This window comes from Eptatretus burgeri, chromosome 13, assembly GCF_056783735.1.
Source record: "Eptatretus burgeri isolate ZD-2024b chromosome 13, Ebu_testis_v1, whole genome shotgun sequence".
Taxonomy (NCBI): domain Eukaryota; kingdom Metazoa; phylum Chordata; class Myxini; order Myxiniformes; family Myxinidae; genus Eptatretus; species Eptatretus burgeri.
The window spans coordinates 43,725,000-43,735,029 of NC_140973.1; the positions used below are offsets into that span (position 1 = coordinate 43,725,000).

General features: G+C 39.4%; 1 long non-coding RNA gene across 1 annotated transcript in view; it reads left to right on the plus strand.

The window, feature by feature from the left end:
* The window catches only part of LOC147014322 (uncharacterized), a 32,305-nt gene that overhangs the window by 7,684 nt on the left and 14,591 nt on the right, over nt 1-10,030 (plus strand). The gene's annotated exons all lie outside the window — the stretch shown is intronic.

The window sequence follows — 10,030 nt, forward strand, 5'->3', positions numbered from 1 at the left end:
AATCTGTGCATGAGGGAGAGCAAGTTTCTTTGAAAGAATTCCCAGGATGAGTTGATGTTTGAGAAAGTAGTGATAGGAGACCAGTCTGTAAGTTTGATGGCTGCTCGGAGACCCTGCCAGTCGGCTTGAGTGAAATGCCAGACTCGACGGCGGTGAGGTGGTTCTCTGATAACAGCCAGAGAGATGTCCACTTTGACAAGGACGTGGTCAGAAGAACCAATTGGAGCGAAGGAAGAGCAGCAGATATTGTCAGGGAAATTTGTCAAAATCAGATCCAGAAGAGATGGAGTACCATTGGTTGAGATCCGGGTCGGGAAGTTGACCGATTGAGTCAGTCCCAATGAGTCGCAGAAAGCTTTTGCTGAGGTGCCATGGCAGGTGAGAGAGGTACCCACACCTAGCCAACTGGCGTGATGACAATTGAAGTCACCACATAAGAGGAAGAGAGAGTTTGGATGAGAAGATAGAAGATGGTCCATGTTTTCGGATAGTGAGGTGTAGATGGAGTCATCACTGTTCGGTGGACGGTACAGTACACATATAAACATGAGGTGGGAGTGGAGGGGAAGCCGAAGCCAGAGGTATTCCTGGGGGTGTGGGGGAGTGAGAGCAGTGCATGGAGAGTGAGGAATAGAGTCTTTGATGAAGAGAGCAACACCTCCACCAGGACGAGGCTCAGGTCTGTCATACCGTAAGAGGGAGTAACCAGGGAGAGATACTTGGGAGTCAGACACATCTTGGGAGAGGAAAGTTTCTGTTAGGCAGATAATGTCTGGTTTGTCAGTGGCAACCTGTATGGAAAGATCTGAAAGGTTTGAAGCGAAGGCCCCGGATATTTGAGGTCCACACTTTTAATGAAGAGGAAGGGGAGGAGGCTTTGGGTGCAGGAGGTGGAGGGGAGGGGGAGGGTAGGACAAGGGATGAGGGGGCAGGTAAGGGGGGTTGCTGAAGGAGTGTGGGGTATTGCAGAACAGCGAGGGAAGGGGGCCGAATGAGGAGGAGAAAAGGCTCTGTGGTGCTGGGGGAGAGGGGGGACAAGAGACAAGGAAGAAGGCAGTTGAGGATTTGAGGAGGTGGAGTGAAGAGATGGAGGTGAGAGGGCAGTGGAGAGAGGCAGGTTGGTGGATGAGAGGGGGGCAACTTTGAGAAGGAAGAGTGAGGGGGATGAAAGGTGGGAGAAAGGTGAGGGGGAATTTTTGAGAGAGGTGAGAGGGAGGCTTGGAGGGAGAAGAGTGGGATGGTTGCTTTGAGAGTGAGAGTGAGGGGTGAGGGGGTGAGTTGGCACTGAAGTTGGAAAAAAAGAATGTTTGATGGAAAGCGAGCATCCAAGGCAAACTGTGGTTTTTAAAAGTTTTAGGTCAGAGATGCGATTTAACACAATTCTTGATGGATGCAATGAAGGCGAATTCAGAGCATGGAGAAAAGAAGCGCTGTAATAGTTGGATTTTTTAGGCAAGGAATGAAGGAAAGGTCGAAATGAGAGCAGTCTGTTAAAATAGCAGAAGAGTAGTGCATTGTGAAACAGTAAAGAGTACCACATGTGTGAGAGAGGAAGATGAAGCATTATAAGATCGTTTTTGTAGTTAAAAATAATGTATGAGAGAGTTCAACAGATTAGGTCATGGAAGTGTAAAAAAAAAAAAATCGAGGAAGAAGATGAGGAGGAAGTTAAGATGAAGAAGAAGAAGCAAATCTGGAGAAGGTGAGCGTGTTGTTGTTGTCGGGTATTTTTTTTTATTTTTTTTTATTTTTTTTGTTTTTTTTGTTTTTTTGTTTTTTTGTTTTTTTTGTTTTTTTTGTTTTTTTGTTGAGATGAGAAAGAGATTAGTTGGGAGAATGGGGGATGTTTGGAAAGTAGGGAGGATCAAAATTGAAGGTAATGGGGAGGATAGAAATTGAAGGTAATGGGGAGAAAAAACAAACAAACAAAAAAAAAAAACGATCGAACACCGAGTGGAACCGGTAGGCCTCAAGCCTAGGCCTAGGCCTCAAGCACAGGTAAGAACGTCGACAAAAATACTCACAAAATAGCACGATTTTTGAAACAAAACCGAACTAGCAACACACAGTAACATGTAGGTGAGAAAATTAAACAGTTAAAACGGGACAAATAACAACCGGAAACTTAGCTTTGAGAACGTCAGCAGGGAGCCCCAAAGGAGACCTCTCGCTGCTCTCGAACCGGAACCGGAACATTCTTTTGCACGATTCCTCTCAAAAATTGCTGTTATCTGCCCCCCTATTCTGTGTTAGCTCTTACATGAGCCTCGACTTGGTATTCACAAAAAATAAACACGAGCCCTGTCATGCATGCATGCACGCCATACCAATGATACTACCTGTGGAGCGTGATGAAGATAGACTGCAGAGGCCCCGTTCAAACTGCACGCCATTGTTAACCAACCGACACCTCACCTTTGACCCTCACCATGCTCACCGTGACACTGCAACCCTCACCATGATCCCCACAACGCCTCTTGAAAGTCACCACAATGACATACGCTCAACAAATGCAATCACCACAAATGCCACAACCACGACAAACCACTTCAACCTCATCACCACAATCGCTTCAACCACTCCCAAGACTTTAACAACCTTACCACAGATGCCACAGCGTTTCCCCCACCTCACCACAACTGCCGTCGGTTCCCAAGACGCTCATGTGATAGTCATTAGAGATGTTGGGGAACGGGGAACATAGCGGATGCCTGCGAGTCAGAACACTGACGTGTAGCTCGAAGCACAAGTGTGTACTGGGACTCATTCGGCAATGACTGGATAGCTCTGGCGCTCTGCTAAATAACAGCGCTCAAGTGGAGTCGAGTGCACGTCCGTGGTCGGAGAGTGTTCCCAAAAAAATCATGGAGCTCCATTACGTGGCTGAACGTGGGAGCAATTGAGGACATTTTTGGTTCCAGAGTCTGATGGGATGGGGCTACTTCTCAAGGTGGCGTCTGGATGCAAATAGGGACAAGGAAATGCCTACAGGGTCTTTTGATCCGATTCTTGACTCATCCTTTGCCCGAGCTCTGTAAAAAGAGACAGAGAGTGAATCAGGGTCTTTATCTTTTGGTTGTGTTGTCTTTGCCAGCCGAGCATCATCGTTGTCGTCTTGTCTTTTGAAGCCGAACGAGAACCAAGCCCAGAGGGCAGTGCGAGAACGAGTCAGGCAAGCAGCACTGAGTCATTGCCGAGGAGTTGCCAGGTCATTGCCGGGTCATCGGCGCTCAGCTCTCGCTGCGTTCCGCAGCAATCGTCATTAAAACACATTTACAGACTTTCTTCCATGCCCCGTTAAGCTATCTTCTCATGCATCTTCCTTTCCCATATGTTGTCTCGTCCACTGTGGATGCATCACTGACTTGCACCTCTTCCCACTTCCTCTCCTGCACCTCATCTGCATCACATTTGCACCTCGGACTAACGCACCATAGACACCCCAGTTTTCTTCCATCCTCCGCCCTCCTTCGTGATTGGGTTGCGTATGTCCGATGACTGCACCAGGTCCCAAGAGGTCGCTTACACCTCAACTGCTTCTCTTTCTAGAATGTCTACTTTCCTCGGGTGTTATCTTAGATCTTGAGGGGGTTTAAACATACATTAACGATGTCATCATTCATTCCATGAATTGGGATGATCACCTTAAGATAATTTGTGTTTTCTTTGTGAGACAGATTGAGGCCAAATTGACTGTGAATCTGGTAAAATCTGAATTTGCTAAAGCACAGGTAGCGAGTGTTCTTAGGTCATGTTGTGGGTCAGTCAGGTTCAGCCAGTGGAAGCAAATGATAGCTTGACAGCACCTCAAGGTAAAAAGGAACTCATGAGATTTCTGGTTATGGCTGGAAAGTATCAAAGATTTTATATAAATTTGTCTGACATTGCATCCCTTTGATTAATGGCAAAATTTGTAAGGGATGGCAATTGTCAGGCTACATTTAACAAAATTAAAGCTATACTTTTGAGTTTTCCAGTTATTGCCAGACCAAATTTTCAGAAAAACTTCAAATTGGCAGTAGATGCAAGTGATGCGGGGGGCTGGAGTTGTTTTGCTACAGGATGCTGCTGCAGGCATTGATCAATCACCCTGTATGCTATTACTCAACGAAGTGTAACAAACACCAAAATAACGAATCAACAGTAGAAAAAGAGACCCTTGCTTTTCTGTGAGCTTTGCAGCAGTTTGAAGGAGAACTGAGTATAACTATTTTTCCAGTGGTAGTTCTCACGGATCACAATCCTTTAACTTTCCATTATAAAATTAAGAATAAAAATACGGGCAATACCCCCTGGGCGCTCACCTGGGAGAGGCTGGATAAGAAAACCAGGGAACCACTGGGAGGCGTGGATGACCCACAAAATATGTAACGGTGAAGAAAGTAAATACCTATGGATTTTTTTTCATGCCGTGAACAAACTGTGGTCCATCACGGGTAATGAAGGTTGTGGTCAGGTTTCATCGAAATTGTGTGTGGCTTCTGAGAAGAGAGAAAATACCTATTTTGGGGGGAAACTGGAAGAAGATGGAAGAAGAAAGCAAATGCATATTTTGGAGGGAAATCACCCTTTACACCCCTTTAGACCCAGATTATTTTAATGCCGTGAACAAACTTTGGTACATATTGGGTGATGAAGGTTGTGGTCAAGTTTCATCAAAATCATGTGTGTAGTTTCAGAGAAGTTGTAAGTGTTTGTGGAGGGATGGATGGACTGACGGACGGATGACGCACCATCCTATAAGCTCGCCGGAACTATGTTCTAGGTGAGCTAAAAATCAGAGATTGATGAGATGGAACTTGTCTTTCCAAGAATTCAACTTGGAAATTAAACGCATCAAAGGGAAGGACAATGTCATTGCAGATGCTCTGTCAAGATCTGAATGACTCTGGAATTGTTCTTATAGTCAGTTGGGAAGTATTAAGGAGGAGAGGCTGGGTTTTTTTTGTATTTCTAAATGATACTTGTAGCTGTGGAATTTTTTGGTTGTTCAGACTTTATGTAAAAGGTAAGAAAGTTCTTGCTTTGTTCAAACTTTCTTTCTTAGAAGGCGGAGAAGGTGTTACAGACTAGTATAAAATACAATTGTTTTGTTGGTGAAAGTTAATTGAAATGTGGTGAAGGTGGATATACTGTGTTAAAGGCAGTCAACTGGAGCTGTGTGTGAAAGTTAAAAATGTTTTCATTTAAAGGAATTTAGTGTTAATAGAAGAAAGGGTGTTTGGGCTATGATGTCCAAGTGGCTTGATAAATGCACTTTGAAGAAAGCTGTTTACTGTCCAAGGTAGTTTGTGGTTGGGGCACACTGAACCAAACCATGGTTAAAGACCTCTGCAATGGACTTTGGAATGAAAAAAGCTTGGGAGATGAGAGGGCCTGTCAGTACTTGGCCCCACCCGTCACTGACCTTGTGCAAGAGACAAATTACCCACGGAGTGCCTCAAACAGCAGGAGGAAGACATGTGAACCGAGAGGATGAACGGCCGTGTGCTGCATGTTTTGTGGCAGATTTCATTCTGAAACAGGCTCACCCAATAAAGAGGGAATCGAGAGTACTGCATGCGAACCGGGACTGGTTCCACGACTTCAAAGACCTGACTGAAGAACCAACTTCAGCCCACGATAAGCTGGTAATTCTTACCTACTGGCTGGTCTACTCATCAAATCTGCTGCCCTGCAGTTGTCTCGGAGACGACTTCAAAACAGGCATCTCCTCACTGGCTGCATCGAGACGACAGCTTGCATGTTCCTTCACTCCCTCTTCACTTGTTGCTCGTATGCATGGTTCTTAACAGCATGCAGTTTCAAATTCAACATCATTCAACTCGAGCTGTAGAATCAGATTCATCTACATACTTCAGTGATACCAACCTCATCCTCTGAGGACTTTTTGCAATGCGACTGGCCGGTCAAATTCCAGTACGCACCAACTGGACAAGGTCCTTTTGAATACGTTCACAGCCGACCCTTCACCCATTTGTAACCTGCTGAAGTTTATTTTACAAACTGGTTACCGAGGATAAGTTGCCACCTCGAAAGTTGTGAGTTAATTCAAAGCTGCATTGAAATCTGTGACATTTGTACTCCATTACTTTGGGGATTCTTGGGAAAATCATTTTGGTTTTCTTTTAATCGCTATTAGTATTTTAAAGGTAGACAGTAGGAATTAATAAATATTACTTATTAAATATCCTTCTGCCTCCTGTCATATTCTGGTTTCACCTGTAAAACAACAAACGAGGAATATTATTGTCCGTAAATCTTTCTATCATGACATCCTCCGGGTAACTGATGCACTCGCTTCGTTGCCTCGAGATGAACATGCAATTAAAGGGTCTTAGTGGTTTTTAAAGGGTCCAACGGGTTTTAAAGCATCGAAGGGTCTAATTTGTCCAAATGGTGTAAAGGTCTAAATGGGTGTGAAGGATAAAGGGGTATAGTGGTGTAAAGGGTCTTTAAAGGGTTTAAGGTGTCTAAATGATGTAAAGGTCTAAATTGGTGAGGGGTCTAAGGAGTCACCATCCCCCCTCCACCCTCCCCCCCCACCTGAGCCCTGAGGGTGGATGCATTTTATGCATTAAAGATCTAAAGGTCTGAAGAGGGTCGAAGGGGTTTAAAGGGGTCTGAAAACATCTAAAACAGGTCCAAAGATTGAAACGATGTAAACATCCAAAAGGTACATTTCAATTGTATGTAATTAATAGACAGTTTCGATTCCCTTATTGCATCTCCGAATGGTGCACAAAAAGGTCGCCAAAAACGATGTCTGGTGAGTTTTTTTCTTCATTGAAGTTGCTAAAAACATGCACTAAACAATGAACTTCACCATGTTGTCAAGGAATACTTCCTATTCATGGCAATAGCTGAGATTACCCATGACAAACATAGACTCTGTCTCATTTTGTATATTATAGAGAGATAGAATATACTATACAGTATACAGTGTTAATATATATATATATATATATATATATATATATATATATTAATATTTCGGCACACCCCTTTTTTTGTTTCACCATCAGATTTTTGTTACTGCATGAAATGAAACGATCTTTGACATATATATATATATATATATATATATATATATATATATATATATATATATATATATATATATATATATATATATATATATATATATATATATATATATAGTAATGATATTATTGTCTTCCTTAAGAGGCCCCTCAAAATTCGTTTTGATGATTATGGTAGTTAAACCTATATTATATTAATATTTCAGTACACCCCGTTTTTTTGTTCCACCATCAGATTTTTGTTACTGCATGAAATGAAACGAGCTTTGACATATACATAGTAATGATATTATTGTCTTCCTTAAGAGTCCCCTCAAAATTCGTTTTGATGATTATGGTAGTTAAACCATATATATATATATATATATATATATATATATATATATATATATATATATATATATATATATATATATATATATATATATATTAATATTTCGGCACACCCCTTTTTTTGTTCCACCATCAGATTTTTGTTACTGCATGAAAGGAAACGAGCTTTGACATATATAGTAATGATATTATTGTCTTCCTTAAGAGGCCCCTCAAAATTCGTTTTGATGATTATGGTAGTAAAACAGTTAAAAAACTCCATTTGCAAAATGGGAGGAATTATTGCACAAAAAAGAAATAAAAATGTTTCCCATTTTTTAGAGGACCACTAAGATGAGTTCAGCTCAGAGAATCACGGTCCATTTGGGGAGAAAACAGTTGAGTTCATACCTGACTAATTTTCACTTTCCATGTGCCGTAGTTTCTTCACAAAACCATGACTTTCTGACTAAGTACAAAGTATTTCTTTGCTTTTTTTTATACATGGTTGCCGTTTTGAAATTTTCATCGACCGATACCCGCTGCCCAGCCAGACCAACTGCCAGCAAAGTATCGCCCGGTCAGTTACGGTTAAACCCAAAATCATGATCATCGTTTTAGTGTGGAGGTGAGTACTGACAGTGTACTTGGGTCTTTTCCGGGTGGGTGCGGGATTGAGCACGTGCACATAAAAATCTCGGGTCTCCGCATAGTGGCGTACAGGCTTAAGTCGTACTTCTGTTTACTACCGTAGAAAATCACAGAACCATCTGATTGACATGCTGTTAACAGTTTCAGAATCAGCTAAATTCTACAACATATGAATATATAGACGAAACTGATCTGGCCAGCTAAAATTTACAAGATATGAATATGTAGACGAAACTGATCCGGCCTTTTGGATCACTTTAAAGTTGGGTGCCCTGTAATTTTAATGCGCTCTCTATGGATCCTCCGGAACTCACGAATGGTACACGTTGTGTAGTCAATAAACTACGTGGTAATGTCATCGAAGTGGAGCTACTGCGGGACAGTCGAAGGGGAAAACCTGAATGATAATCAATGGATAAAAATGATATAATATATTGTTTAAAATACATTCATGCTATCTGTCTTTTACCATACGTTGCCAGTGACGCCCGTCGAAGACGGGCACCTTTACTAGTATATATATATATATATATATATATATATATATATATATATATATATGTATATATGTATATATATATGTATATATATATATATATATATATATATATATATATATATATATATATATATATATATATATATATATATGTATATATATATATATATATATATATATATATATATATGTATATATATATATATATATATATATATATATATATATATATATATATATATATATATATATATATATATATATATATATATATATATATATATATATATATATATATATATATATATATATATATATATATATATATATATATATATATATATATATATATATATATATATATATATATATATATATATATATATATATATATATATATATATATATATATATATATATATATATATATATATATATATATATATATATATATATATATATATATATATATATATATATATATATATATATATATATATATATATATATATATATATATATATATATATACACATATATATATATATATATATATATATATATACACATATATATATATATATATATATATATATATATATATATATATATATATATATATATATATATATATATATACACACACTTATTGGCTGCATTACATGATCTCACAGTTGGCTGATTTTCTATGAGTATGTCAGAAAGTAGAGCAGTGTTCAGTTTTTTGTTGTTGTTGTAACATTTGTGCACCTCTGAGGATACATTGCTGCCATTTGTGCAACAAGAAATTGCAAAGTATATCCAAGCTGTTGTACTATCAGTTATCGCTACCATGAGATGGCTGAAACTAGGTGGTTATCGGGCTGTTTAATTAACTACATAAACTCAGTGCTAATTGTCTTTCTCCCATATTGGCAGCTGTGGCAAATAATTCCTTATTTAGCACAGCTGGAAATACAAAAATTAAGTTTCCTTCACCCTATTCTAAATTGCTCCAGGGCAGTGTTGCTTAACATGTCACTATGGCCTTGGCTTTTTGAATGTAATCCATTAAAACTTGTGTTGTTTCTCTACCATGTGACACCCTCTTGCAGATGTTTTGATTTGATGTCCTCGTGTTTTTTGTTTTTCTCAAGTTAGCAAGAGCAGAGTTCTTGTAATATTCTGTTGGCCATATTGCTGCACTTGGGCCGACTGGGTGCTCTTCTGGCTGCAGTTTTGCTATTGTGGTGGAAAGGTCAGCAGCTGCAACCGCTCTTTCAATGTTCACAGCTTTATCACCTCTGTCTCAAGACAATGGATAAAAGACCCTCACTCCCAAACGGAACAAGACCACGAGATAATCTCCACGATCCAATATCAACTTCTGCTTCACATCCTTGTGTGTAAAGACGCATAATATTAATTATCCTTTATAAAGTGGTTTGGATTTCGGTTGAAATGAAAAGTGCTCCATAAGAATTAAATTGATTGACTGATAGTTCCTTTTCCTGGTGTGAATGTTCAAATACAACAACACAACGAG